The 20,611-nt window shown below is 43.8% G+C and overlaps 2 non-coding genes and 3 pseudogenes across 2 annotated transcripts; all 5 read left to right on the top strand.

The window, feature by feature from the left end:
- Positions 1-995: 995 nt before the first annotated feature.
- LOC141198797 (U2 spliceosomal RNA) lies at positions 996-1,179 on the top strand. The gene has a single exon (XR_012270580.1). It is a non-coding gene; the product is annotated as a U2 spliceosomal RNA (small nuclear RNA).
- A 1,115-nt stretch (positions 1,180-2,294) lies between these two features.
- LOC141198816 (U2 spliceosomal RNA) lies at positions 2,295-2,386 on the top strand (annotated as a pseudogene).
- A 793-nt stretch (positions 2,387-3,179) lies between these two features.
- LOC141198784 (U2 spliceosomal RNA) lies at positions 3,180-3,359 on the top strand (annotated as a pseudogene).
- Positions 3,360-9,429: 6,070 nt separating this feature from the next.
- LOC141198798 (U2 spliceosomal RNA) lies at positions 9,430-9,629 on the top strand. Its single transcript, XR_012270581.1, has one exon. It is a non-coding gene; the product is annotated as a U2 spliceosomal RNA (small nuclear RNA).
- Positions 9,630-15,735: 6,106 nt separating this feature from the next.
- On the top strand, positions 15,736-15,940 carry LOC141198796 (U2 spliceosomal RNA; annotated as a pseudogene).
- Positions 15,941-20,611: the final 4,671 nt, after the last annotated feature.

Below are 20,611 nucleotides of genomic sequence, written 5' to 3' on the forward strand. Positions count from 1 at the left end.
TGTTGTTTTGTTTTTTTTGTATATGCATTAAATAATGTTTTTTTGTTTTAAAATGACACGATGATGGATTTGGTCCATCACCGTTTTCAGAAGTATGGAATCGAGATGGTACTTGTAATCTGAGTGTTATGGGAAAAAAAAAAAAAATCTTTCGAAAAGGCGGTTTTGGATGTTGGCCGCCCTAGTAGATTGATACATTATGCACACTGGGGTTTAGGCGCTTGTTAGTACGCCAGGTGGCTAATATAGTCATCTGGTGGAAAGCATGGCCCCCCAGGATCGACGCCATTGGGCCGGGGAAGATCGAAAGCCCGAAGTGTGAAGTGCCCCAGGAGTGGTGACCCTGGGGTGCCTTAACTCACTGGGATTGGGAACCCCACTTGAGTTTATGGCACATTTGCACAAGCACTTCAAATTTTCTTTCGTCGCACACACCCTTATTCCGGGCCTTCTGGCCTTAGGATGGGGAATTTTTCAATTCCCGGTCGAAGGTCCGGGCAGTATTATACTGTGAAACCTTCACTATTTATTTAATTTCTTTGTCACTGTGTGTCCACTTATTCACGTGTGTCACGTCCTACTAGGATTTTGTCGGGATGCGGTTCCCTTACGGGTTCCTCTCTTGGCAGGTCTAGGGGGGGAGTGTGTGGCCATCAGGTTCCGCTCCCCCCTGAACCCCCCTGGCTCTCCTCTTTTGGGAGGAGAGCGTTGTTGGCTCCCCTCTTCCGGGAGGGGAGCACAGTCTTTGGCTCCCAGTGCCTTGCTCGGGTGAGAACTCGGGCAGGTGCTGGGGGTAAGATTGGGTCGCCTCTGGCTTCGGCTGGAGGTGGCTTTTTGTCCCTGTTCCTCGCTGTGGCCTTTTGGCTCGGAGGGACGGGGAATGGTTTGGGGGACCCTTCTCCTTTTGGAGAGGGTTTCAAGAAGACCAGCATCCTAGTGCACTTTTTTTGTGGCACTTGTCACTTTTTTAAGCGCACTCGGGTTTTGTACACGAATTCGGGCTTTCGAAAAAAAAAAAAAAAAAAATCTGTTCTTATCAGTTTAATATCTGATACGTCCCCTATCTGGGGACCATATATTAAATGGATTTTTAGAACAGGGAGATGGAAAAAGAGCTTGCTCTGTCCACTCCACGCATTGACCTGGTATTGCAGTATCTCCAGGACCGGTGCACCCCTTCTTTAATGCAGTTTCTAAAATCAGAAAGAATTGAATTCAATGTTTTTTGTTCATTTTGCTTGTTTGTCGGATTTTGGGATGGACTCTTTGGCTTTGCTTTTCTTCTCCTCATTGGATTTTTCATGTTCAAAGTTGCAGAAGCCAGATTACAAGCTCATTTTGGTTCAACTTCAGCAACTGTGCATTGCATTGCCATGTAATGTGATGCAATGCTATCTTTCTAGCTCTCCCTTTTTACTTCCTTTTGGATAAACAGACATATTAGGCAAGCATTTTGGAGCTTTCACCTAAATAACTACAGGTGGTGAGATAAGCTGCACAATATAATTGACCTTTCAGTATATTGTTGCACACACACCATCTATTTAGCAAATGCCCTTGTTATCAACAGCAGCCTTTTAAACTCACCTGAGCTAACAGGTATGTGCGCTGGTTACTCTGCTGCGCTTAAAATTTCTTTTTTGGTTTGCTACAATGCCTTTTCTGAAACGTTGTCTCCCTCTGCTGGAACACTGACTTCTTTCATTTAATGCCTGCAGACTATAAAAGAGAACCCAACCCAAAAAGTTTGGTTGATTAGTCTGTGGCATTCTGTTAAACTGTTGCTTATGGCGGTCTCTGTGAGCTTCTCAGCGACATTCAGCCAGCCAGGTATCCTGCCTGCAGTAGATGGAATGTGGCAATGGAACGCTGGCTGCGCGTGTCATAATAGGCTCTGAGCCTTTATATACCTGTGCACAGCAGCAGCCACCTTCAGTCTGCTGCTGGACAGCCAGCAGCAGCAGCAGCAGGAGAGGTATGTAATCAGGAGCCCTCCTGCTAAGGGTAGACAGCTGCTCGTTCCACCCCACCCCCCGCCTTAATTGGTTCTCCTCCCTTCCAATGGTGTTGAGGCGGGTGGGAACAGCAGGAGGTGAAGGTGCTGTGTTTAAAGAGGTGGAGTTATGCAGATCTAAAATGCGTGGATTGCAGCAGTAGCAAGCCGAAAAGTGCAGGCATGTAAGGGATCTAGAGGTTGACAACATGTCTTCTTAACGGGAGTCCAGGAGCTCATCTCCACAAATGGACTTTTCAGGATCCTTGGGTGGCTCCGTAGTTTGAAACCAATTCTGGTTATCGCTTCTCGGCCTTTTGGCTAAGATCAAGTGTAGTATCTTTCGAAAAGGCGGTTTTGGATGTTGGCCGCCCTAGTAGATTGATACATTATGCACACTGGGGTTTAGGCGCTTGTTAGTACGCCAGGTGGCTAATATAGTCATCTGGTGGAAAGCATGGCCCCCCAGGATCGACGCCATTGGGCCGGGGAAGATCGAAAGCCCGAAGTGTGAAGTGCCCCAGGAGTGGTGACCCTGGGGTGCCTTAACTCACTGGGATTGGGAACCTCACTTGAGTTTATGGCACATTTGCACTAGCACTTCAATATTTCTTTCTTCACACACACCCTTATTCCGGGCCTTCTGGCCTTAGGATGGGGAATTTTTCAATTCCCGGTCGAAGGTCCGGGCAGTATTATACTGTGAAACCTTCACTATTTATTTAATTTTTTTTTGTCACTGTGTGTCCACTTTTTCACGTGTGTCCACGTCCTTACTAGGATTTTGTCGGGATGCGGTTCCCTTACGGGTTCCTCTCTTGGCAGGTCTAGGGGGGGAGTGTGTGGCCATCAGGTTCCGCTCCCCCCTGAACCCCCCTGGCTCTCCTCTTTCGGGAGGAGAGCATTGTTGGCTCCCCTCTTCCGGGAGGGGAGCACAGTCTTTGGCTCCCAGTGCCTTGCTCGGGTGAGAACTCGGGCAGGTATTGGGGGTAAGATTGGGTCGCCTCTGGCTCCGGCTGGAGGTGGCTATTTGTCCCTGTTCCTCGCTGTGGCCTTCTGGCTCGGAGGGACGGGGAATGGTTTGGGGGACCCTTCTCCTTTTGGAGAGGGTTTCAAGAAGACCAGCATCCTAGTGCACTTTTTTTGTGGCACTTGTCACTTTTTTAAGCGCACTCGGGTTTTGTACACGAATTCGGGCTTTCGAAAAGAAAGATCTGTTCTTATCAGTTTAATATCTGATACGTCCCCTATCTGGGGACCATATATTAAATGGATTTTTAGAACAGGGAGATGGAAAAAGAGCTTGCTCTGTCCACTCCACGCATTGACCTGGTATTGCAGTATCTCCAGGACCGGTGCACCCCTTCTTTAATGCAGTTTCTAAAATCAGAAAGAATTGAATTCAATGTTTTTTGTTCATTTTGCTTGTTTGTCGGATTTTGGGATGGACTCTTTGGCTTTGCTTTTCTTCTCCTCATTGGATTTTTCATGTTCAAAGTTGCAGAAGCCAGATTACAAGCTCATTTTGGTTCAACTTCAGCAACTGTGCATTGCATTGCCATGTAATGTGATGCAATGCTATCTTTCTAGCTCTCCCTTTTTACTTCCTTTTGGATAAACAGACATATTAGGCAAGCATTTTGGAGCTTTCACCTAAATAACTACAGGTGGTGAGATAAGCTGCACAATATAATTGACCTTTCAGTATATTGTTGCACACACACCATCTATTTAGCAAATGCCCTTGTTATCAACAGCAGCCTTTTAAACTCACCTGAGCTAACAGGTATGTGCGCTGGTTACTCTGCTGCGCTTAAAATTTCTTTTTTGGTTTGCTACAATGCCTTTTCTGAAACGTTGTCTCCCTCTGCTGGAACACTGACTTCTTTCATTTAATGCCTGCAGACTATAAAAGAGAACCCAACCCAAAAAGTTTGGTTGATTAGTCTGTGGCATTCTGTTAAACTGTTGCTTATGGCGGTCTCTGTGAGCTTCTCAGCGACATTCAGCCAGCCAGGTATCCTGCCTGCAGTAGATGGAATGTGGCAATGGAACGCTGGCTGCGCGTGTCATAATAGGCTCTGAGCCTTTATATACCTGTGCACAGCAGCAGCCACCTTCAGTCTGCTGCTGGACAGCCAGCAGCAGCAGCAGCAGGAGAGGTATGTAATCAGGAGCCCTCCTGCTAAGGGTAGACAGCTGCTCGTTCCACCCCACCCCCCGCCTTAATTGGTTCTCCTCCCTTCCAACGGTGTTGAGGCGGGTGGGAACAGCAGGGGGTGAAGGTGCTGTGTTTAAAGAGGTGGAGTTATGCAGATCTAAAACGCGTGGATTGCAGCAGCAGCAAGCCGAAAAGTGCAGGCATGTAAGGGATCTAGAGGTTGACAACATGTCTTCTTAACGGGAGTCCAGGAGCTCATCTCCACAAATGGACTTTTCAGGATCCTTGGGTGGCTCCGTAGTTTGAAACCAATTCTGGTTATCGCTTCTCGGCCTTTTGGCAAGATCAGTGGTGGTTTTCTGCTGCTGGTGTTGTTTGGAGGGCAGTTGTGACTGGGGTTCCCCCTTGTGGGGCCCTAGTGTGCGATTGAGCGGCGATTGTGTTTATCTGCTGTAAAAATGGTGGAGAAAACACGTGGATTAGAGGACTCGGTCCGTCTGAAGGTGGCTGCAGGTCATGAAGGAGAAATCGGTTTGGACCAAGTTTGCGTTGATGTCTTGAAGAACATTAATGGCTTGAAGGTAACGGATGTATTGGCACTGCAGGATTTTCAGAAACAAGGAATTTATGATATCACTTTTGTTTCTTTGAGTATTTGCCAGAGAGTCTACATGGAGTTGGTACGAATGAAGGAAGAAAAGGAATTGAAATGCCTAGAGTTTATTGCACTGGAACCTCTGTTCCAGCAGACATATAAGTATGTGGTTGTGCACATGTATAACCCTAAAGTTCCGGATGAGACTGTTTCCAATTTTTTAGCTCGGTATTGTAGTGAGGTTAAATTTTTGGGAAGAATGAAGAACAAATACAATTATCTAAATGGCAAGAGGAGATATGTTGTAAAACTGAGACCGGATGATAGAGCTATTGGGGGTGCCAAGAGCATTCCTGCACAGTTTTCTATCGGAGGAGAAAGGGGATTTTGTTTTTATAATGGACAGATGGAATATTGTAGGAAGTGTCATGAGTTTGGACATGTTCAGAAAGATTGTCCAGTGCAAGGTGATGTTTGTAGAGGTTGTGGGAAATCTGGGCATGTTGCAAGTGGTTGCCCAATGAATAAGGTGTGTGATTTGTGTGGACATGCAGATCACCTTGCAAGGAAATGTAGATTGTGGGCTCAGATTCCTAGGTCACAGGTGGACGCTGAAGAGAGGCAGAAGAAGACTCGGCAGGAAAGTGGGGAGGAGGGCGAAGGCTCAGATTCAGAGGGGGAAAGCCAAAAACAAGATGGTGGTAGGGGAAGAGACCATGCGGTGCCCAAGATGGAGGAAAAGGGGCGGAGCCAGAAGAAAGTTGGTTTGAGGGAGGGGCTGGAAGTAATAAACAAAGTAGCTGATGTGCATGGCCCGGGTGATGGGATGGATTTGTCTAATATGGCGGAGTCAGTGAATCCTGTTTTGGGAAGAGATGGGGGTGAGGAAATGGAGGTTTTGGAGGAGGAGGATTCTGATTCGGATGGAACTATAACCCCTCAGCAGCGTGATAGGGTTAACAGTGATTGGAGTGAAAATGAGGAGGAAGATGATGGCAAGGAGGAGAGTTATGCCTCCGTGATTAAAAGAAGTAAGGTGGAGGGGTGTTGGTCTGGGGGGCAGGAAGATCCAGTCTCCCTAAGACCAGGTTATTCTAACAGGGACTCGAGTTCTGAGTCGCCTGATATACGTAGAAAAGTGGGTGGCAGGAGTGGGTTTTCTCCTGGTTCATGATGGATCGGGTATGGTGGAGATTTTTTCCTGTTGTTATGATGGCGTTGTGTGTTGCTTCTCTGAATGTACGAGGGATTGGTTCTGCTTGTAGGAGAGCAGGGATACTGGAGTACATTGAGAGTGTGAATGCAGATATTGTCTGTCTGCAGGAATGTGTAATTTAATCTGCCCCGCATGAGAGTGAGTGGAATAAGGGGCAATCTTTTTGGTCCCCATGCTCAGAAAACAGGAATGAAGGGGTGGGCATTTTACTGTGTAATTCCAGTCTAAAGGTTTTAGAGTTTAAAGTAATCATACCTGGGAGATGTTTGTTTTTATTAGTGGATTTTTTAGGTCAGCGGGTACGGGTTTTTAATGTTTATGCCCCTGCTGATAAACAAGCAAGAGTTGGGTTTTTGGAGTCTCTAAAGTTGTTTTTACCAGGCAGAGACTTCACTATAGTGGCTGGAGATTTTAATTGTGTCAGATCCGCAAAAGATCGTAAGAGCTCTACGGAAGGTAGGACTGATGTTACGTCTAATATTTTAAATCAGATTGTGCAGGATTTACGCTACACGGATGCTGGTCTGATGGTTGGGCCAAGTGATAAGTTCACATACATATCAGATAGTGGACGTAGTGTTTCCCGAATTGACTATGTTTTTATGTCTGAAGGGATTAAGGTGGCCAAGTGCAACCACGTGATGACGACTTTTTCTGACCACAAGATGATAGTGGTAGATCTGTGTATAGCTGAGTCCCTGGCTTTTGGAAAGGGACTCTGGAAGCTGAACGTAAGCCTGCTGGAAGAGGAGAGTGTTAAGGTTGGTTTTAATAAAGTGTTTTTGTCTTGTGTGTCTGAACAGCACCTTTTTAAAGATTTGCTAGAGTGGTGGGACTGGGCTAAGGAGAAATTTGCATGTTATTTTAAAGGGGTGTGTTTTAGGAGAGTGAAAGCCAAAAGGGATCATGATGCTGCTGTTATTTCAAAATTGGAAGCACTCCATAAGTTTAAGAGAGCGGGGATGGAGGTGGATAAAGAGATTGCAGATTTGAAGGACGAACTGAAGAAGATACTTATTGAAAAAGGGAAGACTATTATGTTTAAGGCAAAAATAAAGCACATGGAGGAAAATGAGCAATGTTCGAGATACTTTTTTAAAAAATGTTTTAAACCTAAAGGGGTTTTTAAGTCTGTTTTTTCTCCTGCAGGGGAGGTATCTGGGGATGAGATGATTGGCAGGATTCTTTCCTTTTATGAAACACTCTTCTCTAACGATAGTAGAGCCAGTGATGCGGAAATTAATGATTATTGCAAAGTATTAACTAATAATATTCCTGAGGAGAAAATTGGGTTTTTAAGTGAGGAGGTTGGGAAAGATGAAATTAGACGGGCAGTGGATGGCTTGGCGAAAGGCAAGACGCCAGGCTGTGATGGTCTTCCTGCTGAATTTTATGTTAGATTTTGGGATATTATAGGTGTGGAGTTTTCCCGGGTGGTGCAATATGGTTTTACTCATGGGATTTTATCGGTTTCTATGCGTAGGGGGATTGTTACGCTGATTCATAAGAAAGGGGACATGAGGGATATTAAAAATTGGAGGCCCATAACATTGTTAAACAGTGATTACAAAATTATTTCTAAAATTGTGGCTGGTAGACTGGCAGATGTGATAGGTGATATGGTGGGGGAGTATCAGGCATGTGCAGTGCCTGGTAGGAAAATTTCAGATAATTTGCTGCTTCTAAGAGACTTAATTTATCAGGCTAATTTGAATAAGAATGCTCTTTTGTTACAGTCGGTGGACCTGGAGAAAGCCTTTGATAAAATATCACATAGATTTTTGTTCTCTGCTTTAAGTCACCTTGGTGTTCCGGATAAATTATTGATGGTCATTAAGAGTTTTTATTGTGGGGTCAGTAGCCAGATTTTAGTTAATGGGCATGTGAGTTCCAGTTTTAATATTTTATCGGGAGTTAGGCAGGGTTGTCCCCTGTCACCAATTCTTTTTATCTGTGTGGTGGAGGCCCTTTTAAAAAGTGTGCAAGTTGACAAGTGTGTGGCTGGTGTTTTTATTCCTGGGGGATCCGGGGGTCCAGTCAAGTCTTTAAGTTATATGGATGATATTGTTTTTACTTGTGGTTCACAGGCGGATCTCAATAGAGTGAATTTGCACGTAAGGATTTTTTGTTGTGTGGCTGGTATGGCGGTGAATTGGGGAAAGTGCCAGCTTTGTAACTTTGGGAGGCAGGTTGAGGTTAACGTGGCAGGAGTGGAGAGTAGGGAGGAAATTGAGGTTCTTGGTGTCATCTTTGAGAAGGAACTGAAAGGGAAAAGCAGCCTGAAGATTCTAGAAGACAAAATGGATCAGAAGTTGAACTTTTGGAAACTAAGGAACCTGTCGCTGAGAGGGAAAGTGCTGGTAATCAAGTCTGTGATTCTCCCGCTTCTGCTGTACACTGCTTTGATTTTCCCACCTGCTGTGCTTTGGACAAAGAGAGTGACAAGGAAACTGTTTGTGTTTTTTTGGGGATCCAAAATGGAGAAACTAAGAAGAGGAATGGTTATGTGTTCTGTGGAAAATGGGGGTTGTGATTTTCCTAACATTGACTTATTTTTAAGAATGCATTATTTTTTGAACATTTATAAATTATCCCAGTGCAATAACAGGACTGCGGACATGTGCAAATATTTAGCAGGACGGCTTTTCCAGAAATGGAGCTGGTGTGAGAAGGATTTAAGAAAACCAGTTTCGTTTGTGATACCGTTTTTTTATGTGGTGCTTAGGTCCTTCTATGATCAAAATGGGATAAGCTCCATGGTTAGACCGGACAAAAAACTGATTGTCTCAGGTATTAAGAAGAAGGAGATGTTATGTGATGTGCCGTTTTGTAATAATGCACAGTCTGGACAGGTGTGGAAGCTTTTTTTCATGCGTGGAATCAGCAACAGACAGAAGGATGTAACCTGGATGGCGTTGCATGGATGCTTGCCAACAAGGGCTTTTTTGAATGACCGGGGGATAAAGATTCAAGAACTATGTCCTAGGGAAGGTTGCAATAAGGTGGAAACAATACAGCATATTTTTTGGGACTGTTTTTTTGCTAAAAAAGTTTTTACCTTGTTGTCACGTATGTTTGTTGCTTTAGTTGGTTTTCATTGTTTCGATTTTGAAAGGATTTTAATAGGTCAAGATTTTAAGTACTCGCAAAGGAAGCGGGCAAGCTGGATTATTTTTGTCATATATAAAGAGGTTTTATGGGACGTTCGGAATTTGGTGATTTTTAAAAAGATTGTTTTTTCCCCCATGGAATGCAGAAAGATTTTTCTTGCTAGACTGTTTTATGCCTATTTATTGGATAAAAAGAAGTATGGTGAGACAGCAGCAGAAGCACTCTGGAACTTTTCACATTGGACTTCTTACAGTAAGTAACAGTTAATTGCAGGGTTGTGTTTTTTGGGATTTTGCTTTTGTTTTTCCGAATGATGATTTGAGAACCCGTTATGTGAATATGCGCTATGATGCATAAATTAATGTGGGTCTTAATCTGAGGAAAAAAAAAAAAAAAAAAATCTGTTCTTATCAGTTTAATATCTGATACGTCCCCTATCTGGGGACCATATATTAAATGGATTTTTAGAACAGGGAGATGGAAAAAGAGCTTGCTCTGTCCACTCCACGCATTGACCTGGTATTGCAGTATCTCCAGGACCGGTGCACCCCTTCTTTAATGCAGTTTCTAAAATCAGAAAGAATTGAATTCAATGTTTTTTGTTCATTTTGCTTGTTTGTCGGATTTTGGGATGGACTCTTTGGCTTTGCTTTTCTTCTCCTCATTGGATTTTTCATGTTCAAAGTTGCAGAAGCCAGATTACAAGCTCATTTTGGTTCAACTTCAGCAACTGTGCATTGCATTGCCATGTAATGTGATGCAATGCTATCTTTCTAGCTCTCCCTTTTTACTTCCTTTTGGATAAACAGACATATTAGGCAAGCATTTTGGAGCTTTCACCTAAATAACTACAGGTGGTGAGATAAGCTGCACAATATAATTGACCTTTCAGTATATTGTTGCACACACACCATCTATTTAGCAAATGCCCTTGTTATCAACAGCAGCCTTTTAAACTCACCTGAGCTAACAGGTATGTGCGCTGGTTACTCTGCTGCGCTTAAAATTTCTTTTTTGGTTTGCTACAATGCCTTTTCTGAAACGTTGTCTCCCTCTGCTGGAACACTGACTTCTTTCATTTAATGCCTGCAGACTATAAAAGAGAACCCAACCCAAAAAGTTTGGTTGATTAGTCTGTGGCATTCTGTTAAACTGTTGCTTATGGCGGTCTCTGTGAGCTTCTCAGCGACATTCAGCCAGCCAGGTATCCTGCCTGCAGTAGATGGAATGTGGCAATGGAACGCTGGCTGCGCGTGTCATAATAGGCTCTGAGCCTTTATATACCTGTGCACAGCAGCAGCCACCTTCAGTCTGCTGCTGGACAGCCAGCAGCAGCAGCAGCAGGAGAGGTATGTAATCAGGAGCCCTCCTGCTAAGGGTAGACAGCTGCTCATTCCACCCCACCCCCCGCCTTAATTGGTTCTCCTCCCTTCCAACGGTGTTGAGGCGGGTGGGAACAGCAGGGGGTGAAGGTGCTGTGTTTAAAGAGGTGGAGTTATGCAGATCTAAAACGCGTGGATTGCAGCAGCAGCAAGCCGAAAAGTGCAGGCATGTAAGGGATCTAGAGGTTGACAACATGTCTTCTTAACGGGAGTCCAGGAGCTCATCTCCACAAATGGACTTTTCAGGATCCTTGGGTGGCTCCGTAGTTTGAAACCAATTCTGGTTATCGCTTCTCGGCCTTTTGGCTCAGACCTAGTGTTTGGACAAGAGGTTCCTTGTGTACTAGCCCTCGGCCTTCCAGCATCGCCACTTCAGTGGCTTAAGCTGGATGCTGCTATAGGGGGAGAGTGAGGAGGAAACGAGAAGGCGATTCCTGAAGCGACCATGGGTGTCAAGCTTCGCTTTGCTGGGACCGGGGATCCCCGGGTCAAGAATGCTTTCCGTATCGAGGTCTCTGAGGAGAAGAAGGACCATTTCTCGTTGTCATACCTGGTCAACGCCATTTTCTATGAAATCCTAAAGATCCAGAAGTCGGAGATCATCTGTTTGCAGGAGTTCAGAAGGGAGCATAGGTACGTCTTGGTGCTTTCTTCTATGGCGGCTTGCCAAAACCTTTTCAAAACTCTTCAAGTCCTTTCAGAGCACCCTCAGCTGGATGGACTTATCTTCACTGTACTCTACTCTAAGGGGGATATCCCGGTGGTAGTATTCATGCACAACCCCTTTATCTCCCGGGATGATATCACTGCATTCCTGAGAAGACACTGCATTTTTGTGCAATTCTCCCATAAAATCTTAAATGGAGAAGGGCTGTGGACTGGGAAGTATAAATACTTTGTGAGGTTTGGGATAGACCCTCATGGTCCTGGAGGTATTCACTATCCTCCCCTGAACTTTACAATTGGAAGAGACTCTGGATATCTGTTTTTTCCCGAGGCGCCATTGTTCTGCAGGAGATGCAACATGTTCGGGCATATCCAGGATTTCTGCAAGCAATTGCCAAACTGTAGAAAGTGCAACAAGTACGGTCATCTGGTGAAGGATTGTTCCAACCCGGTGGTATGTGATGCCTGCGGGGAGGAAGGACATGTGATTCGGGATTGTAAGGCTAAAGTCAAGCCTAGGTCCTTCTCCGAAGTGACCAAAGGTAAGCCTACTGTCCCTGCTGTTACCCCACAGGTGACTACTGCAGAGATCAATGAGGAGACGGAGCCCCCTGAGGTTGAAGATCTGGTGGGTGAAGCCCAGAACCTGTTGGACCCTCCGGCCCCTGCTGGGCCAGGTATGGAGATCTCCGAGTTGGATGTGGACCTCCCTCATCAGTCCGAAATATGTGGTGAGGGTGACATGGATGTGTCTCTAGCTCGAACCCCTGCATTGTCCTGGGGTGCTACAGACGAAGAGGTGGCCAGGGATGGTGGCCAAGGAGACTTTACTTCTGGGAGGTCTTTTGATGATGATGATACTCCTGAACTGGCCAATAAAAAACCCAGACGAGAGTACTCACCTGCCAGCGGAGGGTGCGACAGTCCTGCAAGTGACCGCATTTACCCGCAGGATGTCTTCTCCCCTGATGCTCCTTACCTTGGCATCCCTGAGAGCATCAACACCTTTGGGGTGCTTTCCCAGTCTGATGATAATGGATGAGTATGGTGTGATCAACATTGAGTCATGTATTTCTTTTCATTAATTAATGTCTTGCCAATCTGGTTGGGATGTAGTGTCCCTAAATGTAAGGCAGATCAGATCTAAAATCAGAAGAACAACTGTTCTGGACTACCTGAAACATTTAGGTGCTGATGTTTTTTGCCTTCAGGAGTGTGGGATTCAGGATGCTCCTTGTGACAAAGACTGGCCTTACGGACAGCATATCTGGTCAGGGTCTAATCATAATAAAAATGATGGGGTGGGGATATTAGTTGGGAATAAAGAAATCTCTATTGATAGTTATATTGTGGTGGAGGTGGGCCGATGTTTAATTGCATTTTTGAGTTATAGAGGGTGGCGGGTCAGAATTATTAATTTATATTGCCCTACAGGGAAGGAAGAGCGGCTTGCTCTTCTTGAAAAATTAAGTTTTTTTCTTCCAGGGAAATCTCCCACTATTTTTGTTGGGGACGTTAATTGTGTCACAGAAGGAAAGTGTGACATAACAGGAAAGAAATTGTCCCATTTAATTTGTGATTTTTCCTTTTTAGATGCAGCAGTTGTTGTTCTTGGCATTCTACCACCGCCGACATACCATGCTGACCGTGGTGAGATTCATTCCAGAATTGATTTAATGTTATTTTCTAAAAATATGGTATGTTTGGATTTTTCTCAACAAAAGGTACCTTTTTCGGACCATGAATGTTTGAGAGGCGTGTTTTGTGCGAAAGGTGACCAAGTGTATGGCGGTGGGGTATGGAAGTTGAATGCAAGGCTGTTAGAGGATGATGAGGTGATGAATGAGTTTAATGTAAAGTATGAAAGATGGAGAATGCGTAAGAAGGATTTTGTGTGTGTTCTTGACTGGTGGGACTGGGTGAAAGTGCAATTTAAAACTTTCTTCAAAAAGTGGGGCTATAGAAAAGCTGCCAGATATAGGAATAGGTTTAATGACCTTAATAGACGGATTGACTGGTTGAGAAAGTGTGTTGCAAGTGGTTTGGAGATGTCTGATCAACTTACTGAGGCTAAGAATGAATTGAAGCGTGTGTTGGATGAGAAAGGAAAGGAAATTATATATCGTACTAAAATTGAGCACCTGAAGAAAAATGAGAAGTGTACGAGGTTCTTTTTTAAAAAAATGAATGGTAGGAAGACTGATATGAATGAAGTTGTGAATGAAAGTGGAACCAACTGTATGGGTGAGGATGTGCTGAAAGAAGTGAATAGGTTTTATAGCAAGTTGTATGATGAGAAATGGATTGACTCTGGGCTTGTGTCATATGTTCTGAATGGTGTGGAGAAAAAACTTGATTCTGAGGAGCGTGATCTATTGTGTGAGGATGTAGTTCTGGATGAAGTGAAGAATGTGGTGTGGAGTGCTAAAAAGAGTAAGACTCCTGGGAAAGATGGTATACCTGTAGAGTTGTATGTGAAAGCATGGGAAGTTTTGGGAACAGATTTGACTGAGGTATGTAAGTATATGTGGGTGAATGGTAGGTTGTGTGAATCAATGAAAGAAGGAGTGGTTGTGCTTGTGTATAAAAAGGGTGAGAGGAAACGTTTGGAAAACTGGAGACCAATAACACTGCTGAATTCGGATTATAAGGTCTACAGTAAGTTACTGGCAAATCGTATGCGTGAAGTGATTGGTAGTGTTGTGGAGGAGGACCAAGTATGTGCAGTGCCTGGAAGAAGTATGAGTGATAACTTGTTATTGTTGAGAGATATGATTGGGGATTGCAAGGATAGAAAGCAGAAATGTATGACTTTAGCTATTGATTTTGAGAAGGCGTTTGACAGGGTTTCGCATGTGTTTTTGTTTAAAGTACTGGAAAGAATGGGGTTTCCTAGAGAATTTGTGAATTGTGTAAAATCATTGTATGATTGTGTGTCAAGTGAGTTCTTGGTTAATGGGTGGCTGTGTGACAAAGTGAAGATTAGGTCAGGAGTAAGGCAGGGGTGTCCTATGTCCCCCGTCTTATTTGTATGTGTAATAGAACCATTGTTATGTTTGATTAGACGGGATAAAATGATGAGAGGTTTGTTGGTGCCTGGTAGTGGTGGTAAGCATGTGAAAGTGTTAGGTTATATGGATGATGTTGTGGTTGTGAGTGAAAGTATGGCTTCTTTGAGTAGAATTAAATTGCTTTTGGATTTTTTTGTTGGTGCGTCTGGTTTTAGGGTAAATTGGAATAAATGTAGTTTTAAATGTTTTGGAGATAGTAGTATTCGTATGGATGGTGTAAAGTGTGAAGAGGGTGCAATCAAGATTTTGGGCGTATTATTTAATGATGACTTAAAAGGGAATGAAAGTTGGGAAGAGTGTGGTATGCGGGTTGAACGTAAATTGAATTTTTGGCGAATGAGAGAATTGACTCTGCGTGGTAAGGTGTTAATTATCAAAGCAGTGATTCTCCCTATCCTGCTTTATGTGGCGACTGTTTTTCCTTCTCCTTACAGGAAAATTAAGAGAATAGAGAAGTTGGTATTCACATTCCTGTGGTGTAGTAAGATGGAGAAGTTGAAGCGGGAGAGCCTTTTTAAGGCTTGTCAGCATGGTGGGCTGGCCTTTCCCAATATTGAAGTTTTTTTAGGCCTTAATTATATTAAGACTGTGGTTATTTTGCTGGGTAAAGGCAATAAAGGTGCTTTTATGGCTAATTATTCTGCTGGATGGATGTTGTATGGGTTATGCTGGAGGAAGAGAGATGCGAGTGTGCCTGTGGCCTTTAAGTGTCCTGTTTGGTATGAGGTGATTGAGAAATTTGTGAGAAAGCATGATTTGTTGAGTGTGGGAATGAATGATTTTAGAATGACCAAGAATGTGGTGAAAAGAATGAGTGCAAATGAGGTAGAGTGTAATATTGTTGGGCTGAGAGGGAATGAGGTTTCAGATGCTTGGAAGAAGTTAGATACATATGGGATGTCAAACAAACAGAAGGATGTTGTGTGGATAACTTTACATAATATTTTACCTGTGAGAGAAGTGCAGAAGAAAAGAGAGTTGATAAGAACAGATGTGTGTCCGAGAGTGGGATGTGGTGGTTGTGAGACTATGAGGCATGTTATGTGGGATTGTGAGTACGCGTACAGTGTGTGGAAGTGTGTAGGTGGATTGTGTAAGGGTTTAGCAGGCGTGAATTTTGTGGATTGGCGTGTGGCGATGTTTGGAATTGGTGCGTGTAGTCGGTCTAAAGATAGAATTTTATGGTTGATAATGGCTTGTGTGATGGAGAGTTTGTGGGATGCAAGGAACCTTGGACTTTTCAAAAGGAAATCTTTATCAGTGAATGAATGTGTTAGACTAATTCTTTCAAGACTATACCTGATATATAAGTTGGACAGCAGAGGCGGTGGTGGCACAGATGCCGAAGGGATTTGGAAATTTAAAAAGTGGCATTACCTTATCAAATACCAGTGATTTTTTTCTTTGTGATTCCTTGAAGTTTCTGCATTTGTGTTATGTAAAGGATGTTCCCTTGTGATTATATCTCGTCTTATACTACTGCTAAATAAATAGAACCATGATGATGAGAAGTTTTAAGTAGCAAATTTTGGAGAAATTCATACTGTTTGCTAAAAAACTAAACTGAATGGTTTAAAAAAAAAAAAAAAAAATCTGTTCTTATCAGTTTAATATCTGATACGTCCCCTATCTGGGGACCATATATTAAATGGATTTTTAGAACAGGGAGACGGAAAAAGAGCTTGCTCTGTCCACTCCACGCATTGACCTGGTATTGCAGTATCTCCAGGACCGGTGCACCCCTTCTTTAATGCAGTTTCTAAAATCAGAAAGAATTGAATTCAATGTTTTTTGTTCATTTTGCTTGTTTGTCGGATTTTGGGATGGACTCTTTGGCTTTGCTTTTCTTCTCCTCATTGGATTTTTCATGTTCAAAGTTGCAGAAGCCAGATTACAAGCTCATTTTGGTTCAACTTCAGCAACTGTGCATTGCATTGCCATGTAATGTGATGCAATGCTATCTTTCTAGCTCTCCCTTTTTACTTCCTTTTGGATAAACAGACATATTAGGCAAGCATTTTGGAGCTTTCACCTAAATAACTACAGGTGGTGAGATAAGCTGCACAATATAATTGACCTTTCAGTATATTGTTGCACACACACCATCTATTTAGCAAATGCCCTTGTTATCAACAGCAGCCTTTTAAACTCACCTGAGCTAACAGGTATGTGCGCTGGTTACTCTGCTGCGCTTAAAATTTCTTTTTTGGTTTGCTACAATGCCTTTTCTGAAACGTTGTCTCCCTCTGCTGGAACACTGACTTCTTTCATTTAATGCCTGCAGACTATAAAAGAGAACCCAACCCAAAAAGTTTGGTTGATTAGTCTGTGGCATTCTGTTAAACTGTTGCTTATGGCGGTCTCTGTGAGCTTCTCAGCGACATTCAGCCAGCCAGGTATCCTGCCTGCAGTAGATGGAATGTGGCAATGGAACGCTGGCTGCGCGTGTCATAATAGGCTCTGAGCCTTTATATACCTGTGCACAGCAGCAGCCACCTTCAGTCTGCTGCTGGACAGCCAGCAGCAGCAGCAGCAGGAGAGGTATGTAATCAGGAGCCCTCCTGCTAAGGGTAGACAGCTGCTCGTTCCACCCCACCCCCCGCCTTAATTGGTTCTCCTCCCTTCCAACGGTGTTGAGGCGGGTGGGAACAGCAGGGGGTGAAGGTGCTGTGTTTAAAGAGGTGGAGTTATGCAGATCTAAAACGCGTGGATTGCAGCAGCAGCAAGCCGAAAAGTGCAGGCATGTAAGGGATCTAGAGGTTGACAACATGTCTTCTTAACGGGAGTCCAGGAGCTCATCTCCACAAATGGACTTTTCAGGATCCTTGGGTGGCTCCGTAGTTTGAAACCAATTCTGGTTATCGCTTCTCGGCCTTTTGGCTCAGACCTAGTGTTTGGACAAGAGGTTCCTTGTGTACTAGCCCTCGGCCTTCCAGCATCGCCACTTCAGTGGCTTAAGCTGGATGCTGCTATAGGGGGAGAGTGAGGAGGAAACGAGAAGGCGATTCCTGAAGCGACCCTGGGTGTCAAGCTTCGCTTTGCTGGGACCGGGGATCCCCGGGTCAAGAATGCTTTCCGTATCGAGGTCTCTGAGGAGAAGAAGGACCATTTCTCGTTGTCATACCTGGTCAACGCCATTTTCTATGAAATCCTAAAGATCCAGAAGTCGGAGATCATCTGTTTGCAGGAGTTCAGAAGGGAGCATAGGTACGTCTTGGTGCTTTCTTCTATGGCGGCTTGCCAAAACCTTTTCAAAACTCTTCAAGTCCTTTCAGAGCACCCTCAGCTGGATGGACTTATCTTCACTGTACTCTACTCTAAGGGGGATATCCCGGTGGTAGTATTCATGCACAACCCCTTTATCTCCCGGGATGATATCACTGCATTCCTGAGAAGACACTGCATTTTTGTGCAATTCTTCCATAAAATCTTAAATGGAGAAGGGCTGTGGACTGGGAAGTATAAATACTTTGTGAGGTTTGGGATAGACCCTCATGGTCCTGGAGGTATTCACTATCCTCCCCTGAACTTTACAATTGGAAGAGACTCTGGATATCTGTTTTTTCCCGAGGCGCCATTGTTCTGCAGGAGATGCAACATGTTCGGGCATATCCAGGATTTCTGCAAGCAATTGCCAAACTGTAGAAAGTGCAACAAGTACGGTCATCTGGCGAAGGATTGTTCCAACCCGGTGGTATGTGATGCCTGCGGGGAGGAAGGACATGTGATTCGGGATTGTAAGGCTAAAGTCAAGCCTAGGTCCTTCTCCGAAGTGACCAAAGGTAAGCCTACTGTCCCTGCTGTTACCCCACAGGTGACTACTGCAGAGATCAATGAGGAGACGGAGCCCCCTGAGGTTGAAGATCTGGTGGGTGAAGCCCAGAACCTGTTGGACCCTCCGGCCCCTGCTGGGCCAGGTATGGAGATCTCCGAGTTGGATGTGGACCTCCCTCATCAGTCCGAAATATGTGGTGAGGGTGACATGGATGTGTCTCTAGCTCGAACCCCTGCATTGTCCTGGGGTGCTACAGACGAAGAGGTGGCCAGGGATGGTGGCCAAGGAGACTTTACTTCTGGGAGGTCTTTTGATGATGATGATACTCCTGAACTGGCCAATAAAAAACCCAGACGAGAGTACTCACCTGCCAGCGGAGGGTGCGACAGTCCTGCAAGTGACCGCATTTACCCGCAGGATGTCTTCTCCCCTGATGCTCCTTACCTTGGCATCCCTGAGAGCATCAACACCTTTGGGGTGCTTTCCCAGTCTGATGATAATGGATGAGTATGGTGTGATCAACATTGAGTCATGTATTTCTTTTCATTAATTAATGTCTTGCCAATCTGGTTGGGATGTAGTGTCCCTAAATGTAAGGCAGATCAGATCTAAAATCAGAAGAACAACTGTTCTGGACTACCTGAAACATTTAGGTGCTGATGTTTTTTGCCTTCAGGAGTGTGGGATTCAGGATGCTCCTTGTGACAAAGACTGGCCTTACGGACAGCATATCTGGTCAGGGTCTAATCATAATAAAAATGATGGGGTGGGGATATTAGTTGGGAATAAAGAAATCTCTATTGATAGTTATATTGTGGTGGAGGTGGGCCGATGTTTAATTGCATTTTTGAGTTATAGAGGGTGGCGGGTCAGAATTATTAATTTATATTGCCCTACAGGGAAGGAAGAGCGGCTTGCTCTTCTTGAAAAATTAAGTTTTTTTCTTCCAGGGAAATCTCCCACTATTTTTGTTGGGGACGTTAATTGTGTCACAGAAGGAAAGTGTGACATAACAGGAAAGAAATTGTCCCATTTAATTTGTGATTTTTCCTTTTTAGATGCAGCAGTTGTTGTTCTTGGCATTCTACCACCGCCGACATACCATGCTGACCGTGGTGAGATTCATTCCAGAATTGATTTAATGTTATTTTCTAAAAATATGGTATGTTTGGATTTTTCTCAACAAAAGGTACCTTTTTCGGACCATGAATGTTTGAGAGGCGTGTTTTGTGCGAATGGTGACCAAGTGTATGGCGGTGGGGTATGGAAGTTGAATGCAAGGCTGTTAGAGGATGATGAGGTGATGAATGAGTTTAATGTAAAGTATGAAAGATGGAGAATGCGTAAGAAGGATTTTGTGTGTGTTCTTGACTGGTGGGACTGGGTGAAAGTGCAATTTAAAACTTTCTTCAAAAAGTGGGGCTATAGAAAAGCTGCCAGATATAGGAATAGGTTTAATGACCTTAATAGACAGATTGACTGGTTGAGAAAGTGTGTTGCAAGTGGTTTGGAGATGTCTGATCAACTTACTGAGGCTAAGAATGAATTGAAGCGTGTGTTGGATGAGAAAGGAAAGGAAATTATATATCGTACTAAAATTGAGCACCTGAAGAAAAATGAGAAGTGTACGAGGTTCTTTTTTAAAAAAATGAATGGTAGGAAGACTGATATGAATGAAGTTGTGAATGAAAGTGGAACCAACTGTATGGGTGAGGATGTGCTGAAAGAAGTGAATAGGTTTTATAGCAAGTTGTATGATGAGAAATGGATTGACTCTGGGCTTGTGTCATATGTTCTGAATGGTGTGGAGAAAAAACTTGATTCTGAGGAGCGTGATCTATTGTGTGAGGATGTAGTTCTGGATGAAGTGAAGAATGTGGTGTGGAGTGCTAAAAAGAGTAAGACTCCTGGGAAAGATGGTATACCTGTAGAGTTGTATGTGAAAGCATGGGAAGTTTTGGGAACAGATTTGACTGAGGTATGTAAGTATATGTGGGTGAATGGTAGGTTGTGTGAATCAATGAAAGAAGGAGTGGTTGTGCTTGTGTATAAAAAGGGTGAGAGGAAACGTTTGGAAAACTGGAGACCAATAACACTGCTGAATTCGGATTATAAGGTCTACAGTAAGTTACTGGCAAATCGTATGCGTGAAGTGATTGGTAGTGTTGTGGAGGAGGACCAAGTATGTGCAGTGCCTGGAAGAAGTATGAGTGATAACTTGTTATTGTTGAGAGATATGATTGGGGATTGCAAGGATAGAAAGCAGAAATGTATGACTTTAGCTATTGATTTTGAGAAGGCGTTTGACAGGGTTTCGCATGTGTTTTTGTTTAAAGTACTGGAAAGAATGGGGTTTCCTAGAGAATTTGTGAATTGTGTAAAATCATTGTATGATTGTGTGTCAAGTGAGTTCTTGGTTAATGGGTGGCTGTGTGACAAAGTGAAGATTAGGTCAGGAGTAAGGCAGGGGTGTCCTATGTCCCCCGTCTTATTTGTATGTGTAATAGAACCATTGTTATGTTTGATTAGACGGGATAAAATGATGAGAGGTTTGTTGGTGCCTGGTAGTGGTGGTAAGCATGTGAAAGTGTTAGGTTATATGGATGATGTTGTGGTTGTGAGTGAAAGTATGGCTTCTTTG

Source organism: Phyllobates terribilis, unplaced genomic scaffold, assembly GCF_046119375.1.
Source record: "Phyllobates terribilis strain yellow unplaced genomic scaffold, ASM4611937v1 Scaffold_106__1_contigs__length_5700502, whole genome shotgun sequence".
Classification (NCBI taxonomy): Eukaryota; Metazoa; Chordata; class Amphibia; order Anura; family Dendrobatidae; genus Phyllobates; species Phyllobates terribilis.